Raw genomic sequence first — 23,631 nt, 5'->3', positions numbered from 1 at the left:
CTTGGTGTTCTCTAATGACCTAGAGGAACCGGATGGGGAACGGGATGGGGAGCGGGATGGGGGGCTCAAGGCGGTGGGGGTGGATACATGCATACATATGGCTGATTTATTTCCTGGCACAGCAGAAAGACACAACACTATAAAGCAATAAAAAACAAAACAAAAACAAAACCAAAAAAGGGCATTGGAAGATATTTTCCATTCTCATTTGAGACCACAGAGTTCCCTTCTTGCTTTGGGTCCAGAGAATACTGGCAGGTATACTTGGAATCTCCAGGCAGATCAGGAGAGAATCCCTGAAAATGCTAGCTGATAGGGTCTCCCAGCAAAATGGAGTGATCTTTTCATACTAAATCAAAACCCACCTGCCTAAATACAAACCCACCTGCCAGCTGGCATCCCCAGTGTGTATAACATGTTTAACACTCTGTCACATCCTCTCTTACATGCGAAGGAAAAGGCAAGTATCAAGGAATTAAAGAAATTGCAATGATAAAGGACTAAGACTGAGTCAAGTCAAGGAAGACGGAAACGTAATCCCTGGTAGCTGTTGCTGCTGTTTACTCCCTCAGTCGTGTCTGACTCTTTGCAGTCCCATGGACTGTAGCCCGCCAGGCTCCTCTGTCCATGGGTTTCTCCAGGCAGAAATACTGGAGTGGGCTGCTAATTCCTCCTCCAGGGGATCTTCCTGACCCAAAGTTCTAACCCACATCTCCTGTACTAGTAGGTGATTCTTTGCCATAGAGCCACCTGGGAGCCTAGTTTAGATGCATGAGGCCTCCTCATATCCAAATTTCAAATAAACAGCAAGTACCTTCTGAGTACAAGTCTGTCCTTTCCAATATTTGGGACGTATTTCTACTAAAAACAAGACACTCTTTTATCCAGAATTTAAACTTGACTGGACATGATGTAGTTTCATTTGTTAACTCAAGCAACCTTAATCTATGGGGGATAGAAAACACCAAGAAAATAATCAACATCTTAGAAATAGAGAAAAGAAGTGCCAACAGAGAGAGAAGTCAAGTGGGAGCACAATCCCTCAAAAGACAGCAAAATCTCCATCATGTATTTGAGTTTGTTTTTTTTTTTTTTAGCTTATAGCAACTAATTTATTATCTCACAAGTTTGTATGTCACAAGTACAGGCACAGAAATCCATGTTTGCTGCTGAGGGTCTCACAAGGCAGAAATTTAGGTGTCAGCAGGGGCTATGGTATTATCTGAAATTTGAAGTACTCTTCTAAGCTAATTCAATTTTTGGAAAATTGAGTTTCTTGGTGTTACACAACCAAGGTTCCAGATTTTTCTTGCTGACTGATAGCTGGAAGGTAGCTCTCATCTCCTGGAGGCTACCAGTAGATTATAGTCAATGTGGCCTTCCTACAACATGATAGCTTACTTCAAGGTCCATAGGAGGATTGCTTAGACTTCTTGTAAGAGCTTACCTTATTAGCTCAGGCCCCCAAAACAGTATGTTCTTATTGATACTCAAAGTCAGCAGATGAGGGGCCTTAACTGCATCTCAAAACACCTTCAAGTTTGCTACACAACATAATCTAATAATGGCCACATCATAATGGGAGTATCATCAGGGCATAATTGGCTTATGGTGAATGATTGCTAATAGCACACTGTGAACATGACCCTATAAACAAATGAAAACTATAATAGGATTTTATAATTATTTATATAAACATTAAATTTTATATCCCTTTACAAGTTACAAAGTGCTGTACATACTCTGCATCATGACTACCTGTCAGAGAGGCATAGTAGATATTAATTCAGCAGTACGGGTGAACAAAATAAGGTTCAAAGCAGCTAAGACATTTCCCAAATCTTTACAGAAAATTAGTAGTAGAGTCAGCCTTCAGCCCAGGGTCTTTTCACCCTATGGTCCCATCCTCTATTTAGCTAATTCTGAGTTTTCAAACTGTGTTTGCTGAGATTCCGAGGAGATATCTCAGGGATTACTGTAAGAACTCAGAGTGACTCTAAGAAAGTTGGGTTAAGTGTTGCAACAGTGGTTCTGCTATTGTTTGTCCTCTATATGTGAGTTCTACATAAGCTCTAATAACCACTGCATTTCACCATGTTGCCTTATAAAAGATAAGAATACTTACAAAAAAAAACACTTTAGTTGAAAAAATGATTTAGATAGCTGTATATAAAAATCCAAGAGTCTATTCCAGTAAAGTTTTAGGAAACTGTCATTTCTTCTAGCAGTTGTTGAATCTTCTTAATGTCTGGTCTCTTATTTTTCTTTTCATGTAGACATTGACTGGCAACAGAGTACATAGTTTCAATGGAAGTGGAATCAACGTCATTCATCTTCTTATCAATATAATCTTCAATTGTCTTTTCTTCATCTTCAATTTCTTCTTTAATATTTACTTATACTAATACATCTATACATATCTCCTTCCTAGAAACGTTCAGCCATCTGCCTCCTGACTTTTGTGTTTCGGTGTATTCCTCTCACATGCTCATTAGCAGCCCTTACTAGGCTTCTGGCACAGTGAGGTCTGCTCCTCTGCTGCACTCCCAATGACGCACTTCCAACTCTGAATGTAGATCCTTCTCTCTGCACAAGCACACAGCTCTATGGGTATTCACATTGCAGTAACTGAGGTTCATGGTGTTCATCCACAGCTGGAAGTCCAGTTATTATTTCTAGTAAAACCACCCCAAAGCTGTAGATGTCAGATTTGGGTGTAATTTCTCCTCGCAAAGCTTCAGGTGCCATATAAACTGTTGTTCCCACAATTCTGCTAGTCATGACTGACTGTGCAAACTTCTCAGAAGCCCATGCAAGCCCAAAGTCAGATATTTTGGCTGTAAAGTCTTCATCTAGTAAGATATTTGCACTTTTAATATCTCTATGATTATGATGGTTTTCATGTAAATAAGTGAGGCCATTAGTTTCACCCTGGGCAATCTTGCATCTCATGTACCAAGAGAGTTGGGGAGTACCATCCAAGCAAGACAATCTGTCCAGCAATGAACCACTGGGCATGTAAACATATACTAAGCAGAGGTCATCTCCATCACTTGAGAAACCAAGTAGTTCTACTAAGTTTTCATGTTGACACTGCTGCAAACTTCTTCACTGCTACAGTCCTGTTGTTCACGTAGCCTTTATACACAACTCCAAATCCTCCTCCCATTTTGTTACCACCGACAGAAATGGGCCATTCATCAAAGTTATTTGTGACATCCTTCAACTCAAAAAATGAAAAACTGTGAAAACGTGTATCACTAAATTCTAAACTTGTATTTTCTGGACTTGAGGAGTCAGGTAGCACATAGTTTTGTTCAAGAATCTCATCAGATATCACAGATGTCTTGTCTTTGCCACAGAGGGGCTTCGGTTTCTGTTGAACTGTTACAGTGACTTTAGAAGGCAGTGTATTAACATTTTTGGGTACAGCATCTGGTAGCAAAATACTTGCAGGGGCAAAAAACTCATTTTGGACCAAAATATCCACAAGATCACCAACTGTGCAATTTGTGGTGCCCCAGTCAAACAATAATTCACACGGGGGCTTTTTCCAGTTTGCAGTGATGCTTCAACTCTTCTGTCCGGGCACGGGGCGCAGGGGCGCACAGGGCCTTGAGGGTTTTTTTAAAAATCTCCATTTGTGGTGGGGGATGGGAAGAAGCCTGTGCTCCCCAATACCCTTATTACTGTTGTTTTGTCCCGTTAATGTAACACTTTAACTCAAAAATCTCAAATGAAATAATATTCTTCAATTTAGGTGGATCTAAAATCAGACACACCAAAATTGTATTGCCTAATGGGACTCACAGTGTTTCATAAACTATAACACATAGCAAAATAACCAGATTTCCTATTAAGTAATAATAACAGTGCCCCATGCCAATATATTCTGGTTGAGTATATATGGATTGGGCCGTAAGAATTTTCCTTTCAGCAAAAAACACAGGCAAAACTGTGATAATATTAAACCTGCTATGTCATTATACACATACACATACCCACACACACATATTCGAATAGGAGTTGACATTGTCTTGTTTTGTTTTTGTTTTATTTTTTCCCCACATAACATTTAATCCTTATTAAAAATTGCAAAGGGTTTCCCTGGTGGCACAATAGCTAAGAATCTATCTACAATGCCAGGGACCCAGGTTCGATCTCTGGGCTGGAGAGATCCCCTGGAGAAGTGAATGGCTACCCACTCCAGTACTCTTAGCTAGCGAATCCCATGGAGAGAGGAGCCTGGTAACTACAGTCCATGGGGTTGCAAAATGTGGGACATGATAGAACAGCTAAGCACACAGCACACACAAGCGAACTGGCCATACACCTAGTAAGGCTTTTAATTTAGGCTGGCTGATTAGCAATATTAGGAGAATTTAAGCACTATTAAAAGATTATCAAGTAAATACTATCTCTAAGATAATATATATCTTTAGCCAATTCAGTTCCTGGTTCCTGGAAATTTCAGTTTAAAGCAAATACATGACCAAATGTTTTACTTTAATGTTATCCTTTCTATTCAGCATGAGGTTCCTTGAGGTTCTTGCTACAAAGATAAAATTTTCCCGTCCCCCCAACTCCAGGTCCTAGTCAGTGTGAATCTGAACACTGGAAGCATAGTATCTGCACAATTTCTCTCTAAACTTAGCTCAAATCAAGATTTTTAGAAACTTTTTCAGTGTTCAGTTTTGTTTTGCTTTGTCTTGTTTTTAATCATCATGTTTTCTGTGGGTCAGATTCTGATTTAAATTTGTCTCTTTTTCTGAAAGAAACACGGTTTAGTCTTATGGAAGCCTAGTATATCAGATACATCTTTTCATCATGTCTATAAATTTCCTCTCCTAGTATGTAAAATGCTGTGAAATTCCAATAAGTCCCCATTTGTGAACCAAATGAGCACTGCAAGTGATATATCCTAATTATTCTGGGATAGCAGGAAAGAGTACCATCAATTCAGTTCAGTCACTCAGTCAGTGTCTGACTCTTTGTGACCCCATGGATGGCAGCTCACCAGGCTTTCCTGTCCATCCCCAACTTCTGGAGCTTGCTCAAACTAACGTCCATTGAGTCAGTGATGCTATACAACCATCTTGTCCTCTGTCATCCCCTTCTTCCCCTGCCTTCAATCTTTCCCAGCATCAGTGTCTTCTCAAATGAGTCAGCTCTTTGCATCAGGTAGCCAAAGTATTAGAGCATCAGCTTCAGCATCAGTCCTTCCAATGAATATTCAGGAATGATTTCCTTAAGGATTGACTGGTTGGATCTCCTTGCAGTCCAAGGGGCTCTCAAGAGTCTTCTCCAACACCACAGTTCAAAGCATCAATACTTTGGCACTCAGCTTTCTTTATGGTCCAACTCTAACATACATACATGACTACTGGGAAAAAAACCATAGCTTTGACTAGATGGACCTTTGTTAACAAAGTAAAGTCTCTGCTTTTTAATATGCTGTCTAGGTTAGTCATAGCTTTTCTCCCAAGGAGCAAATATCTTTTAATTTCATGGCTGCAGTCACCAGATGGTACAGATGCAGTGATTTTGGAGCCCAAGAAAATAAAGTATGTCACTGCTTTCAATGTTTCCCTATCTATTTGCCATGAAGTGATGGGACTAGATGCCATGATATTAGTTTTCTGAATGTTGAGTATTAAGCTAGCTTTTTCACTCTCTCTATTGAAGAGTACCATACTCCAATATAGATGACAGCTTTTGTATGCCCTTCATAAAACTCTGGGCTGCAACTCATTCCCCATTTGTATAGCTTTAAAGGTGAAGGGAGGTTCATTTGTAATAAAATAATCATAATCTGGGTAAAGTGGAATTCACATCAGGGTGTCTGTGTACCACGAGGTCCTACTCACACACTTCTTAGAAGCACAAAGCAAAGTTCCTCCTCTCCACCCTGGCAGGTACCTTGGGGGGGGATGCCTTACAGTTGTTATCATTGCACTCCTAGCCATAAGATCAACTGAGAAAAAATGAGGAAGAACATGGATATACCACCAAACCAATGCACATGTTACCCAGAATAAAGAGAAAGGCCATGACACAGTTGGACAGTGCAGACTGGAGAAATAGGCTAAACCAAACAAGATGATATTTTACATGGATGAAAGTAAATGCCTGTGTGAACTGAAATCCAAAGCTCCCAGTGTACAAATAAACATGGGGAGAAAAAGGACAAAGAAACAGAACACTGAAAAAGAAAATCCCAAAGATTCAGTCTATAGTAAGCTCGATGTTAGAACAATTTGGTATGGTTGCCAAAGTTAGCATAAGAGCCAAGGTGGTCTAGAAATAAGCATTTTGAGAAGAAGTCTGTTCCTTTCATATATCCTGCCTTGACTAATGAAATAATTGTTTATCTTCTTAGCCAATAAAGAAACCCAAGGCTATCTCCTTGCCATACATCTTTGTGATTCTAATAATTATACTAATGCTCTTCAATCCCAAATGTGCTTCTAAATCACCTGTGAGCGTCATAAAAATTCAGACATTTGAACCAGGAGCACTGGGATTTTGTAGGGCAAGCATTTTTATAATTTGTGATAGGATCATATGTCTATACCTCAAGAAAATTAATATAAAAGTATAAAAAAGTACACAAAGCCATCATATATTTATATATAAGTGAAAATTTAATATGACAAAATTAATCACAATGATAAATATTAAGAAACTGCCAAGTATACAAATATCAAAAATCATAAAATAATAAAATGCCAAAATCTGTAATTATGTTTGGTTATATATGATCTTCCCTGGTGGCTCAGACTGTACAGCGTCTGCCTATAATACGGGAGGCCCAGGTTCAATCCCTGGGTCTGGAAGATCTCCTGGAGAAGGAAATGGTAACCCACTCCAGCGTTCTTGCCTGGAAAATCCCATGGATGGAGGAGCCTGGTTGCAGTCTACAGACTACAGTCCATGGGGTCACAAAGAGTCGGACACGACTGAGTGACTTCACTTTCACTATATATGATCTTCAGGGCTTCCCATGTGGCTCAGCAGTAAAGAATCATCTGCCTGTCAATCAGGAGACCCGGGTTAGATTCTTGGGTTGGGAAGATCCCCTGGAGGAGGAAATGGTGACCCACTCCAGGACTCTTATTGGGAAATCCCATGGACAGAGGATCCTGACCACCTACAGTCCATGGGGTCACAAAGGGTCAGATGTGACTGAGCTCACATGTATATATGATCTTATTATCTATAATAATGATTTTGCACAATATTGTTTCTAGAGGAAATAAAAATATAACTCAGTATTTTCCATAGCATGGTTATGTGAAATCAGTTTATATCAATTTTAGGATAGGAAAAAATTTCTGTTTTACATACATCATTTGTAATGCTATGTACATTTTTAGTACAGTTGACAAATTTGGTGGGAAAAAATCAAGTTTATTTTACTTTCCACCTGTAAAATGTTGAGCATGTTATATTCTTGAATTTTGAATAAATTTAAAAACTCTCTGCGCTTTACAGCAGCTTATCACTAGCTATCTATTTTACACATGGCAGTGTTCAGATCAGTTCAGTCGCAAAGTCGTGTCCAACTCTTTGTGACACCAAGGACTGCAGCACACCAGGTTTCCCTGTCCATCACCAACTCCCAGAGCTTGTTCAAACTCATGTCCATCGAGTCGGTGATGCCATTCAACCATCTCATCCACTATCATCCCCTTCTCCTGCCTTCAATCTTTCCTAGCATCAGGGTCTTCTCCAATGAGTCAGTTCTTTGCATCAGATGGCCAAAGTATTGGTTTGCATCAGGTGGCCAAAGTATTGGAGCGTCAGCTTCAGCATCAGTCCTTCCAATGAATACTCAGGACTAATTTTCTTTACAATTGACTGGTTGGATCTCCAAGGGACTCTCAACAGTCTTCTCCAACACCACAGTTCAAAAGTATCAGTTCTTTGGTGCTCAGCTTTCCTTATGGTCCAGCCCTCATTTCCATACATGACTACTAGAAAAACTATAGCTTTGACTAGATGTACCTTTGTTGGGGAAGTCACATCTCTGCTTTTTAATATGCTGTCTATGTTGGCCATAGCTTTTCTTCCAAGGAGCAAGCATCTTTTAATTTCATGGCTGTAGTCACCATCTACAGTGATTTGGGGGCCCAAGAAATAAAGTCTGTCACTGTTGCCACTGTTTCCCCATCTATTTTCTATGAAGTGATGGGACTGGGTGCCATGATCTTCATTTTTTGAATGTTGAGTTTAAGCCAGCGTTTTCACTCTCCTCTTTCACTTTCATCAAGAGGCTTTTCAGATCCTCTTTGCTTTCTGCCATAAGGGTGGTGTCATCTGCCTTTCTGAGGTTATTGATATTTCTCCCAGCAAACTTAATTCCAGTTTGTGCTTCATCCAGCCCAACATTTCACATAATGTACTCTGCATGTAAGTTAAAAGGGTGACAATATACAGCCTTGATTTACTCCTTTCTCCATTATAGGTCAATATAAAGCATAGAAAGCTCAGCTAGTGCATTGTGGTGACTCAGAGTGGTTGGATGGGGAGGGAGTTGGGATGGAGATCCACGAGGGAGGGGTCATATATAAACACACATAGCTGATTACTGTCATTGTATAGAAGAAACCAACACATTGTAAAGTGATTATATTTCATTAAAAATAATTAGTACGGAAAAGTAAAAACTCTCTGAGTGACAACATTTGTAAATCTATTGTCTAAATCTATGTTAAGTTGCATGTTATGAATTTTATACACTTTACATTCTTATGAGTATTTCACGACACATCAATAAGAAATGCTAGTCTGTTTCATGTTAAGTAATTTATTACGTTTTCTTAACTGTATTCTCAAACAGTTAAAGAGCACTTGTACTGTGTTTTTAGTCTCTCAGTCAAGTCCGACTCTTTGTAAGGAATGATCTGAAATTGGTGTAATCTTAAGTTTTATGTCATACACTATTTATCAATGTTTTAATAACTTTTGTGATTTCATATAGAAATACATAAGATAAATTCAGTCTTCCCCGGTGGCTCAGTCTGTAAAGCATCTGCCTGCAATGCAAGAGGCACGAGTTCTATCCCTGGGTCAGGAAGTCCCCCCAGAGATGGAAATGACCTACACACTCCAGTGTTCTTGTGTGGAGAATCTCGTGGACAGAGGAGCCTGGTGGGTTACAGTCCATGGGGTTGCAAGAGTTGGACACAACTTAAAGAGTAAGCATCACCAAGATAAATTCAGTTCGTGGATTCTTTTATAATGGATATGCTGCCTGGTCAAATATATTCTTGAGAGGTGAGCACTTCCATTTGGATTATGGGATATAATTCTGTGTGCACAGTTTTACAATTCTGATAACTGGAATGATTTTTCCACAGGTTAACCTCTGGCTCCAGATATTTCAAACTCTATGTTTCTTGTGTTTCTCCCTGACTACTAAGGCAGGAATCAGATTCACACAGTGGAACCTCTGCTGGCCCTGTGCTGTGCATCCAGACACCAGGAGGTGCAGCTGGGCCAGGTAGAATTGTTCCTGAAAATTAACCTTGAAAAAGCACTGTAGAGTTGACCCACCATGCATGGAATTACTACAATCATAAATATTTCCTGCTAAACCCAAACTCAGCTAAAACCTCATAGGCAAAACTAGCCCAGATAACAGCAATCAAGGGGTGACTTAGAACTGCTGTCAAACAGAAAAAACAGACATTCAAGTGGAAAATTAAGTTTTTCATATGATTCCTTACACATCTTGCAGTGAGGTAGTTATCTCTTTTGATGTTACATTAGTTATATTATGGACTTGCTTCCATGATAGCTCAGTTGGTGAAGAATCTGTCTGCAATACAGGAGATCCCAGTTCAATCTGGGTCGGGACAATCTGCTGGGATACCTTACCCACTGCAGTATTCTTGGGTTTCCCTTGTGGCTCAGCTGGTAAAAAGTCCACTTGCAATGTGGGAGACCTGGGTTCGATCCCTGGGTTTAGAAGATGCCCTGGAGCCAGGAAAGGCTACCCAATCCAATATTCTGGCCTGGAGAATTCCATGGACTTTATAGGCCATGGGGTAACAAAGAGTCGGACATGACTGAGCAACTTTCACTTTCACTTTAAGATATGCGTAGCAGTGAACTTACAAAGGGTATATATTTGTTAGGTCAATTAAACAATAATAATCATAGTAAAACATAATGAAATCAATCATTGGTGGAGTGGTTAACAGACACTATTCTAAGCCTGCGTCATATATTCTCATTTATATGAACAAGAACCTTATCTACTATATCACACTTGTAATAAAAGTGAGGCACGTGGAGGCTAACCTTTGTCTGAAGGAACACGGCCAGTGAACATCAGGGTCAAGGTCTGGCCACAGACAACTATGCATCACAGTCTCTGATGCTTGTGTCTCAAAATCCATCTCACAACAATTTAATGAGACGGACACTGCATCACATATGCTGAAGATGTTGGCTTGGTGCCTTCTTGCTTGTGGTCATCATCTATCATCTGTCAAATCCTTGAAGGACGCAAGTTACTTTTGTTGATTTGTGTCATCAATATCTGGACACTTTTCATTTTTTGCGCTCACTAGAGCCATGCTTTTCATCACTGGAAGACATTCTTTCCCATTCATGGATATCATTCAGGAATGAATGTTACTAGATAGTTACAGAACTATCATTTGCAGTTTCACATACCCTGAAGAGCACTGTCACACTACTCAGCTACACAAACATATCTACTCATGTGTGTGTAAGTATGAGTGTGTGCCTACACAGGCAGCCATGGACATGCGTGTTTGTGTGTGTCCCTGTCCATGTATAGACACATGTATGCTCAGTTCGATTCAGTCCCTCAGTCATGTCCGACTCTTTGCAACCACATGGACTGTAGCTCGCCGGGCTCCTCTGTCCATGGAATTTTCCAGGCAAGGATACTGGACTGGTTGCCATCCCCTTCTCCAGGGATCTTCCTGACCCAGGGCTCAAACCTCTCATCACGGGCAGATTCTTTACCTTCTGAACCACCAGGGAAGTCTACGTATATATGTAGGTATACATATGTGTGTATATATGTGTGTGTGAATGTTAGTCTGTATGATGGTGGTGGTTTAGTCGCTAAGTCATGTCCAAGTCTTGAGACCCCATGGGCCGTAGCCTGCCAGGTTCCTCTGACCATTGGATTCTCCAGGCAAGAATACTAGAGTGGGTTGCCATTTCCTTTTCCAGGGGATCTTTCTGACCCAGGAATTGAACTGGGATCTCCTGCATTGCAGGCAGTTTCTTTACCAACTGAGCTACAAGGGAAGCCTCCAATATAGAATAACACAAAACCAGATTTCAGAATTTGTTTTATTTAGAGTGGCTATTATATACATATACATATAGATGTGTGTGTGTGTGTGTGTGTGTGTATATAATATTATATACACATATACCTAGAGAGAGAGAGCTGTAAGTTGGTTTAAAACTCAACATTCAGAAAACTAAGATCATGGCATCCATCCCATCACTTTATGGGAAATAGATGGGGAAACAATGGAAACAGTGACGCACTTTACTTTCTTGGATCCCAAAATCACTGCAGATGGTGACTGCAGCTGTGAAATTAAGACACCTGCTCCTTAGAAGAAAATTTATGACCAACCTAGACAGATTATTAAAAGGCAGAGACAGTACTTTACCACCAAGGTCCATCTAGTAAAAGCTATGGTTTTTCCAGTAGTCATGTATGGGTGTGAGATTTGGACCATAAGGAAAGCTGAGCACCAAAGAACTGATACTTTTGAACTGTGGTGTTGGAGAAGACTGTTGAGAATCCCTTGGAGATCCAACCAGTCAATTGTAAAGGAAATTAGTCCTGAGTATTCATTGGAAGGACTGATGCTGAAGCTGAAGCTCCAATACTTTTGTCACCTGATGCAAAGAACTGACTCATTGGAAAAGACCCTGATGCTAGGGAAGATTAAAGGCAGGAGGAGAAGGGGACGACAGAAGATGAGAGGGTTGGATGGCATCACTGATCGATGTTCATGAGTTTGAGTAAGCTCCGGGATTTGGTGATGGACAGGGAGGCCTGGCGAGCTGCAGTCCATGGGATGACAAAGACTGTGACATGACTGAGTGGCTGAACTGACTGACTAACAGTAGTAACCTAATCAAAGGAGCTGTATAAGAACCCATTAAGAGAACAGACTTTTGGACTCTGTGGGAGAAGGCGAGGGTGGGATGTTTCGAGAGAACAGCATCGAAACATGTATATTATCTATGGTGAAACAGATCACCAGCCCAGGTGGGATGCATGAGACAAGTGCTCGGGCCTGGTGCACTGGGAGGACCCAGAGGGATCGGGTGGAGAGGGAGGTGGGAGGGGGGATCGGGATGGGGAATACATGTAACTCCACGGCTGATTCATGTCAATGTATGGCAAAACCCACTGCAATGTTGTGAAGTAATTAGCCTCCAACTAATAAAAATAAATGGTAAAAAAAAAAAACCCATTAAGATAATCCATAAAGAAGTATACTTCATGGACTCTAAAACTTCACTGAAGGTTAACTAATATAAACAGTATACATGTGCTGGGCATGGCAGCATAATATGAATGGAATACACATGTATTCCTCGTATGTTTGCAAAGTGATAATATTCATAAATTTTATGAAATAACAGATCTAATAAATGATAAAGCCATTTCATCTGGCTTCAGTGTCTACCACTCTATATATTGTTACTTTAAGGAAAGAGCCAAATTCTGAAAACTGATTTTCACCTTTTGCATTATTCTTAATTTATTAAATAGACACATTGAAGATGAAGTTAGTAACATTCACAAATATTTTCTTTTGTATTTATCTGTATTTTGAAATGGGTACATAAAATACACATGCATATTTTAAAATATTATATTTCTTCTGTTAGAAATATGCATCCAACGTCTTACATAAGCTACTGTGACTTCAGTGATGACACTGGGCAAATTTTATATATAACATACATTATACACATACATACACATGATATCGGAGAAGGCAACGGCACCCCACTCCAGTACTCTTGCCTGGAAAATCCCATGTACGGAGGAGCCTGGTAGGCTGCAGTCTGTGGGGTCTCTAAGAGTCGGACATGACTGAGCTCCTTCACTTTGACTTTTCACTTTTCACTTTCATGCATTGGAGAAGGCCATGGCAACCCACTCCACTGTTCTTGCCTGGAGAATCCCAGGGACGGGGGAGCCTGGTGGGCTGCCGTCTATGGGGTTGCTGAGTCGGACACAACTGAAGCGACTTAGCAGCAGCACACATGATATACTAATACAAGATTTTTTATCATAAATAAAACTCTTCTATATTAGCACAATTGACTTTGAATTTTGAAGCTCCTTCTATTATAAAAATATATAGAGGTGTTAGTGAAGTATCTAACAGTCAAATAACCATAATAAGTTATGCACACTTAAGGCATCTTTTGTTGTTGATAATAGAAAACTATATTTTGGGGAATAGAACATGAGAGAGGAGTAGAGAGATCACAAAATCCATCTTATTTGTGTTTCTTAGTTATAATTACAGATACATTAAAATATCTGGCTTTCCTGGAGACTCAGATGGAGAAGGAAATGGTAACCCACTCCAATATCCTTGCCTGAAAAATTCCATGGACAGAGAAGCCTGGCAGGCTACAGTCCATGGGGTTGCAAAGAGTTGGTCACTACTGAGGAACTATTCATTTTTTCCCCATTTTTCTATTAAAATATTAACCTTTAACAATGAATAAACCAATAATTTCATGTACTTGAGAATATATCAATATTATTTTTGAAGCAAAATTTTCCATAGTGATTTGTTACAAGATTCACTATGTTCTCATCAACTAAAATTATCATTTATTAATTTTTAATCTAGAAATATAAACCAAGTAGTTATTTGACTATATTCATATTATAATACTTTTTATTAAAACCCTGAAATGTCTAGGAATACTCTGCTGTCCTGCCTATGTGTTGACAACATCACTACCTGTGCCAATTCTAGGTATATAAAATGAATGGAAAATAAATGGAAAAAACACAAGAATAAAAAGCAGGTTTCTAATATAACACTGTAAATGAACCATATTTCAGTAAAAAACTAAAAAAACAAATTAGAAAAGAATTAAAAGGAAGTTTAATTTACTGCTTTTATGGAATGCTGATTTACTTGTAATTGACAAAAAAGCCTATTTTATATTTACACATGGTTAATTTAAAATGCAAGATGAATAATCCATCTTCCATCAAAAAATCAATAAGCAGATTGCAGTATAAACTTATAATGGGATAATATTCAGAAATAGTTGAAAATATATTATTGATTCACCCAACCACATGGATGAATTGTAAATGCATTTTGTTAAATAAAAGAAGGAAAGCCCAAAACACTGCATCGTTTATCATTCTGTTCGTATGAAAATTTGGAAATCAAAACTATAGTGTCAGAATACATTTCAGCAGTTGCCCAAGGGTTGGGAAAGAAGGGGTGGGTGATTTCAAAGGGGTACGAATCGGACATTTTAAGGTGATGGACTGTTATGTACATTAAGGATGTAGTGCGTGCATGATTCTATGTGTTTTATTAAAATCAAGAAAATTGTGCAATACAAATGGTTTAATGTACAAATACAAAACAACGGTTAAGCAGAATTTCAGAGATCTAAGTGTCACAGAGAATAGACCTGACTCTATACCAGTTCTAACCCTTGTGCTCTGTGGCTTGTGCTTAGCGATGCTAACTCTGCACCTTCATCTCAAACATCGACAGAATGCTGCTTACTGTCCGAAATATACATAATAGTCTAGTCTCAATGCTACGCCTCCCAGGCTTTACTTTTAAAAGTATAGTACTTCTCATTCATATAGAAATAAAACGTTGCAGAACAGAAAAGAACATTTATCTTGTTGGAAGTTCACAGGAATAGTGTGACCAGACCTACATGGGCAGTTGTAAGAGCCAAAGATCTGAAACCAAGGAGCTTGAAATTAACAGCCACTCTCTTCCCTTTTAATATAAAAGAAACCTGAATTCTAACTGGGGGAATGCGGTTCTTTAGGACGCTAGTCCACCATCTCCTCTCTCTCCTGGCTTTTTGAAAAAGTCCCTCTCCTTTGCCCAACGTCTCATCTCTCAATTTATTGTCCTGTGTCCTATAGCAAGCAGCACAAGCTTGTTCTTGGTAACAACACATACAAGGAAATGCACTCTTCTTAAGCATAGTGACTGAGGTATATGGATTTACTAATCACATGGGGTGACTGTTATCCAACATTAATGTTTTAAATGAATAACAGTGGGTAACAGTCACCCCATGTGATTAGTAAATCCATATACCTCACTCACCTGGAAATGACTAATTTGCTAATAGTTATGTCTTTTCTTGAGTTTCATAAATAGAATCATAAAGTACATACTGATTCACGTGTCTTGTTTTTGTCACGAAACAAATTGCTTTTGTGTTTCATCCGTGCTATTTTATTTATCAGTATTTTCCTTTTTTCTTTTTTTGATGAAAAGCCGTCAGTTGTATACATTTTTACCACGTTTTTTAAAGAGTAGATGGACATCAAGTTGTTTTCATTTTGGTAGGAATATGAATAGACTGGTTTAAAAATTGATTATAAGTATGCACACATTTATGTTTTAATTAATTTTGTGTAAATATCAAAAAGAGTGACTGTTGAGTCATGTAGTGACCATACATTCACCTGTGGAATGCACTACAAAGATAGTGTCTGAGCTGGCTGCATCGCTTATTTTCATCCCCACCAACGATATAGGAGAGTGCGTATTATTTGTTGCAGCCATGATTTTTAATTTGAGTCATTCTAATGGGTGTATAGTGACATTTAATTGTCATTGTAATTTGCATTTGACTTGTTTTTAATGACTAAGGAAGGATGTTGAGCATGTTTCCATATGTTTATTAGCCATTCATTTACCTACTTTAGTGAAGTATTTGTTCAGACCATTTACCCATTTAATATTGAGTCATTTGTCTTAATATTGAGTGGGAAGAATAAGTTGTGTAATCTGGATATACAATAGGTAAGTGTATAAGTTGTTTATCAGATATAATTTTTGCCAATAATTTATCTAAGACTGCAGTTTGCTTTTGTGTTTCTTAACTGTCTTTTGAGGAGCAATACTCACTAGTTTTTATTAGACTTCCTTTATCACTGTTTTTCTTTACTAGTTTCTGATTTTAGACCTTAAAGAAATATATATTGTAAGGAAGATTTTCTCCTAAATTTTTTTCTAAATATTGTAAGGAAACTTTTCACCTAAAAGTTTTATAGTTTTAGGGCTTACATTTAAGTCTATGATCAGCTCAACCATCCTGAATCATAAGCTTAAATCCCCAGTGTTTGGTTTGAGGAACACAATCAATATCCAAATGTGTATTCAAGCAAAAGTCAGGATCAATTTGGAAAGTGTGTAGATGAATGTGCCTCAGGAAGAGAAATATGAAATGTGTTTCTTGAATCCCAAGTGTCTTGCATTTTGAGAAATGACTTATGTGACTCTGTGTGTACTATATTAATCATTAACCATGGCTGATAAGCCTAGGTAATAAATTTTTTAAAATTTTACATTGGACAGATTTTCCAGTGTGAGAAAATTTATTGATTCCCCAATACTATGGTGGTGGTGGTGGTGCTCAGCTGTTTCCGATTCCTTGCCACACCGTGGACTGCAGCCCGCCAGGCGCCTCTGTCCATGGGATTTTCCAGGCAAGAGTACTGGAGTGGGTTGCCATTTCCTTCTCCAGGCAGTCTTCCTGACCCCAGGATTGAACCCGCCTCTCCTGTGTCTCCTGAGCTGCAGGAGGATTCTTTACCGGTGAGACCCCAGGGAAGCACTCTAGTACAATAGCTCCATAAAAGGTTAGAAACATTCCAAAATAAAGTCTGGCTATCACCCGTGAAAGCCAAAGTAATTGAGAGGTAGTAGTTGAGAGGGAGATTCAATGTCTTAAGATTTTACATACACAGCAAATTGATTTTACACAAAAGCACAATGCTTACTCCAGACCCTCAGTGAGAATATATCATTGTCAGTCTTTATAATTTCCCAGATAGTAATAAGAAGTTATGCAGAATCATTAAAAACATACAAACTACAAAAGCAAAAATAAAATTTCCTCTTCCTCTTCTTTCCCATCAAATTATCATCATACTTATCTCCTGCTTTCACTCCAAGCTGCTAACAATGTATTGTCACTCACAGATTACACATCCTCAGTGAAACTCCGTGACTTCTAAGCCCACTTCAGTACAGTTAAGTTAGTCATTTTATATCAGGATGAAAGCCAGATTGGAAAATCAATTTATTTTACTATGGTTAATCTCATGCTGGAAATTAACACAGTCTTCTACTCAGTTGATCTGGAAATTGTTTATCTTTTGTTTCCATTCTGACCTCAACAGATATGTTAACAATATTATGGCAGAATTTGTTTTTAAACAAAATCGTCATAGCCACAGGGAACAGATTTATGAACAAAACATGGGCCCTACAATTCAGAAAGTGATAATGAGTAAGAGAGTGAGAAAGGTAAGCACAGCATGATAAGGTTTACACCCAGATGCTTGGATGCCCACGATGGTTCGCAGATACAGGGATACAGCGGTGGTTGAGACATGCCGCCCTAGACCTTCTCTGTGTTGGGAGTAAAGTGCCCAGGATTGTAGAAGCCTCAAGAGGTGAAGAGCAACACACCTGGAAAGTGATGAGCATGAAAAATGCAGCACATTTTGAAGGAAAGAATTATCTTAGATTGTTTGTTTTAGACAAATATATAGTGATAATGACATTAATCTTAATGATTGCTAAAGCAGTGCTCGCTTCGGTAGCACATATACTAAAATGATTGCTAAAGCAGAAGCAGACACACCTACATATAAATTTTACCATAAAATATTATAGTATAAAATTCAGAACATTTAATATTTAAGAACTTTATATAAAATATTCCCTTTAAGTTTGGAATACTTTAGAGAGCCACCATATGATTTAGCAATCCCACTTTGGGGTATATATCCAGAGAAAAACATTTTTTAAAACATGTTCATTGCAGTACTGTTTACAATAGCCAAGACATGGAAGTGACCTAAAGTCCATCAACAGGGGAATGGATAAAGAAGATATGGTATACTGACACAATAGAGTACTAGCAAGCCATCAAAAAGGAAGAAATAATGTTATTTGCAACAACATTGATCAACCTGGAGATTGTCAGGTTATCATAGTAAAGTGAAGTAATCAGACAAAGACAAGCATCATGTGATATCACTTATACATGGAATCTTTTTTTAAAAAAATGATACAAATGAATTTATTTACAAAACAGAAACATAAAGACTTAGAATGACTTTATGATTACCAGGGGAGAAGTTTTGGGGCCAGAGGGATAGATTGGTAGTTATAGTATAGTATAGTATACTATAGTATAGTATGTACACACTGCTACAGTTTTATAAAGTTCCTTTTCATGAAAAATAAAGAAATAAATTAAAACAGAAGTTTGGGATACTTTTATAGCCTTTGCTTTTTGATTATTCTATAAAATTATCTCATGTTTTATTTTTAGCTTTTCTAATTCATAACTATTTCAGTGATTTAAGTGGCAATCCATGTCATTTTAACTTCTAAAATGTTATATCTTTTTTGCAAGATTTTTTAATTTGATGCTAGCTTGCTATGAATTTTTGTATGACCACCACTTCTATTAACTAAAGAACAATTACAAGAGTAAAATGCACAAGGGTATTTTAGAGGGAATGATTTCATGTGTCGTAGTGAATATTATTTTTTAATTATGAGCATTCAAGGTCTTAGGCTACCTTATTGTGGCAGGAACTGAAAGTGTACATAGATAATTACTGTCTTATGATTAAAGGTTGAAGGAAGGGGCCTCCCAGGTGCTACAGGGTAAATAATCCATCTGTCATTGCAGGAGATGCAGGTTTGAATCCAGGGTCTGGAAGATCCCTTGAATTGGAAATGACAACCAACTCCAGTATTCTTGCCTGGAAAATTCCATGGACAGAGGAGCCTGGTGGACGACAGTCCACGGGGTCTCAATGAGTCAGATACAATTGAGCATGGACACACACTATGGTTCAAGGAAGGGCTACAGTGACTCTGAACCACTGCCGTCTAGTGTAAGGGAAATACCACCTTCATGTGGAGAAAAACAAAAAAAAAGCCTGCACTGCTAGTTTCTATTGAAGAGGGCCTTGCTTAGGAGGCAGATGAAAAACTCATCCACAAAAAGAATATGACCTTAAAGATACACATTGGAAAAGAAAAGATCCAAAATAAATAAATTCCCACCCACCTTAGTGAAAACTACTATTCACAGAACAAATAAGAGTAAGCCCTAAGGAAGAAATGTGAATAACAGGGTAGGGTGAGGATAGGGCACACAAACACTGAAGAATAAGGACTCTTTGAAAGTGCATACTGGACATGAACACTCATAAATTATTCGAGAGGAGTTTCTCCACCTGGTGCCAAAGGAGTTTAGCCGTGATCAGTAGTGAATTAACACTGTTTAAAGCTAATCTGGTTGTCATGTAGAACACTGACCTAAGAATCCAAGCCTTACAATTCATCAGGAAAGACATTTGCATAAGAAAGCCTACGTATAGGTTATAGAGACTTCACTTTTTTTCTTCTTCTTTCTTTTTCTTTTTTTTAAATTTATTTTTATTAGTTGGAGGCTAATTACTTTACAATATTGTAGTGGTTTTTGCCATACATTGACATGAATCAACCATGGATTTACATGTGTTCCCCATCCCGATCCCCCCTCCCACCTCCCTCTCTACCCGATCCCTCTGGGTCTTCCCAGTGCACCAGGCCCGAGCACTTGTCCCATGCATCCAACCTGGGCTGGTGATCTGTTTCACCCCAGATAATATGCATGTTTCAATGCTGTTCTCTCGAAACATCCCACCCTCACCTTCTCCCACAGAGTCCAAAAGTCTGTTCTGTACATCTGTGTCTCTTTTTCTGTTTTACATATAGGCTTGTCATTACCATCTTTCTAAATTCCATATATATGTGTTAGTATACTGTCTTAGTCTTTATCTTTCTGGCTTACTTCACTCTGTATAATGGGCTCCAGTTTCATCCATCTCATTAGAACTGATTCAAACGAATCCTTTTTAATGGCTGAGTAATATTCCATGGTGTATATGTACCACAGCTTCTTTATCCATTTGTCTGCTGATGGGCATCTAGGTTGCTTCCATGTCCTGGCTATTATAAACAGTGCTGCGATGAACATTGGGGTGCACGTGTCTCTTTCAGATCTGGATTCCTTGGTGTGGATGCCCAGGAGTGGGATTGCTGGGTCATATGGCAGTTCTATTTCCAGTTTTTTAAGAAATCTCCACACTGTTCTCCAAAGCGACTGTACTTGTTTGCATTCCCACCAACAGTGTAAGAGACACTTCACTTTTTTAATAGCTCCAACGCTATTTTAAATACACTGGGGTGGGGGTGGGGGGTTTTTCCTGGTAGCTCTGCGGTTAAGAATCTGCCTGCCAATGCAGGAGACACGGGTTTGATCCTTGGTCCAGGAAGATCCCACATGCTGAGGAGCAGCTAAGCTTGTGTGCCATAACTACTGAGCCAGCGCCATAGACCCTGGGGCCTGCAACTACTGAGAACCTCATGCTGCAAGTACTGAAGCCTGGAAAACCCAGAGTCTGTGCTCCCCAGGAAGAGAAACCTCCTCGAGGAGAAGCCGGAGCACTGCAGCAAAGAGGAGTCCCTGCTAACTGCAAGTTGAGAAAAGCCTGCATAGCAGGGAAGGTTCAGCACAGCCAAAAAGGAATAAATAAAATTTAAAAAATAATAAAAAGAAATAAAGATAAATATAAATGCACTAGGGGGAACAAGATTTATAGATTTGGTCAGTTTAAACACTTCAACCTTTGCTTTGCTTAAAATTAAATTTTAACATGTTGCATTTATTGAATGTATTATGCAGGAATATTCTTAATTCTTGTTCTGAATTCTTGCTTCCAATGTTGTATTAAAAAATAGGAGAAATTTATTTTAAATAATGCAACTGGAAAAATGACCACAACAGTGTATGCATCACTAAGTAAATACAGCAAATTTGTAGCTTATTTCTGCATATTTTTTGATTCTGTATTTAATTACCAAATTCAACAAATGGTGATCTAGCCTGCTTTTGAGACCAAAAAAAATAGAAATTATAAGTCAGTCAAAATTTCAAAGAGATGTCTCTGGCTTCTTTGCACATAGTGATAACATTACTTGTTAAGCAAAATGTTGTTGTTCACTCACTAAGTCATATCTGATTCTTTGTGACCCCATGAACTGCAGCATGCCATACTTCCTTGTCCTTCACTATCTTCTGGAGTTTGCTCAAACTCATGCTCATTGAGTTCGTGATCCCATCCAACCATCTCATTCTCTGTCACCCCCTTCTCCTCTTGCCCTCAACCTTTCCCAGCATTAGGGTTTTTCCAATGAGTCACCTCTTCAAATCAGATGGCTAAGGTATTGGAGCTTCAGCTTCAACTTCAGCATCAGTCCCTCCAATGAATATTCAGGGTTGATTTCCTTTAGGATTGCCTGTCCAAGGGACTCTCAAGAGTCTTCTCAACATCAGATTGAAAGCATCAATTCTTCGGCACCCAGTCTTCTTTATGATCCAACTCTCATCTCTATACATGGCCACTGGAAAAAAGCATAGCTTTGACTATATGGAGCTTTGTCAGCGAACTGATGCTTCTGCTTTTTAATACACTTTCTAGGTGTGTCATTGCTGTTCTTCCAAGGAGAAAGTATCTTTTAATTTTATGGCTGCAGTCACCATCTGCATTGATTTTGGAGCCCAAGAAAATAAAATCTGTCACTGTTTCCACATTTTTCCCATCTATTTGCCATGAAATGATGGGACCGGATGCCATGATCTTCATTTTTTGAACATCGAGTTTTAAACCAGCTTTTCCATTTTCCTCTTTCACCCTCATCAAGAGGCTGTTTTGTTCTTCACTTTTTGCCATTAGAGTGGTGTCATCTGCATATCTGAGGCTGATAATATTTCTACTGGCAATCTTGATTCCAGCTTGTGATTCATCCAGTCCAGGATTTCACATGATGTACACTGCATGTAAGTTAAAACAAGCAGGGTGATAATATTTAGCCTTGGCATACTCCTTTCCAAATTTTGAACCAGTTTGTTGTTCCATGCCCAGTTCTAACTGTTGCTTCTTTTCCTGCATACAGGTTTCTCAAGAGGCAGGTAATGTGGTCTGGTATTGTATCCTTAGGTAATTCATCTCTATTTTAACATACCTCCCAAAGACAGGATGTGCTTTTCGTAAATAGCTTTGCCCCAAATATCAGCATAATTCATTTTATATAAGCATTTGCCCACGTTTCAATCTTTTTCCTTGTTAAGAGAAAAGTAAGTTGACCTGAGGTCTTTCCAGGTTGTGAAATGGTAAATAATCAACCTGCCAATGCAGGAGATCCGAGAGACATAGGTTTGATCCATGGGTTGGGAAGATCCCCTGGTGAAGGAAATGGCAACTCACTCCAGTATTTTTGCCTGGAAAACTCCATGGACAGAGGAGACTGGAGGGTACAGTGCAAGGTATTGCCAGGTGTCAAACACGACTGAGTGAGTAAGTAATAATCTGACCATAATCTGACCTGATGGAGTCAGAATTGCCAGGCAGTGCATGACGTGAACAGCAGCTCAATCACTAGGGCATGTTAGAAGCCTAGTTTAGTGGGAGCAGGTACCAGAAAAATGATTTTCACAGATCCCCCTGGTCACAGAGAGCACCCAGAATGCCCCTCCCCACTCCTCTGTTCTATCTATGGTTAGTGGGCTCATTCAAGAACTGATGGGCGTTCTTCCTTGAAGTCTTCATGAAAAACATGTTTTCCGTTTTCCTTTCCATTTCCCAGAATATGTTTCACCTCTTCCCTCTTCCAAGATCCCTTCCTGACACCCCATCCAATGCCCTTCCCCTCCCCCATGTGACTAGACTTTCAAAAATCAGGACATTTTTTTTTCTCTGTAACATAAGACATTCCTATATTTTTAATCTCCTCTCCAACTTCAGTCTATGTCCCAGTTTTCAGAGAGTGAAATCTTGTGTTTTAATATGTGAGTGATATTTTCATTTTCAACTGAAGCAATTTGCTTCACTGAGTCACTGTTACTACTTAACCTGGGAAATGGCAAAGGGGCAGAGGGGTAGAGAGATACACACACAGTTAACAGAAGTAAATAAAGTGTGTAACCTTGAGTATTCACCCGAGAGGCCCTTGGCAAAAAGTGGAAACAAATCCCTACAGCGTGCCATAGAGAATATCTTAATATTTGCTCTTTGGCAATGGAACCCCCAGTTCTCTCTGTACAAGAGATAAGTTCTGAGCAATTGCAAAGACTCACCATGACTCATTCTGCCCTCCTTCTAGTGGCCCAGGAGCACTGCTTGCCTATTCCTGCTAAAGCTGCTTTATCTCTGATGCTGTCTTTGGTTCTTATCAGCATTATTTCCTTTCATGAAAAGGAAGATAAATGTTGCAAGAGGAACAGATGTTATTT

The 23,631-nt window shown here is 38.9% G+C and overlaps 1 pseudogene; it reads right to left on the bottom strand.

The window, feature by feature from the left end:
- Positions 1–2,196: 2,196 nt before the first annotated feature.
- LOC136148740 (interleukin-1 receptor-associated kinase 4-like) lies at positions 2,197–22,425 on the bottom strand (annotated as a pseudogene).
- Positions 22,426–23,631: the final 1,206 nt, after the last annotated feature.

This window comes from Muntiacus reevesi, chromosome 17 (assembly GCF_963930625.1).
Source record: "Muntiacus reevesi chromosome 17, mMunRee1.1, whole genome shotgun sequence".
Classification (NCBI taxonomy): Eukaryota; Metazoa; Chordata; class Mammalia; order Artiodactyla; family Cervidae; genus Muntiacus; species Muntiacus reevesi.
This window is presented reverse-complemented; position numbering and strand designations above follow the sequence as displayed.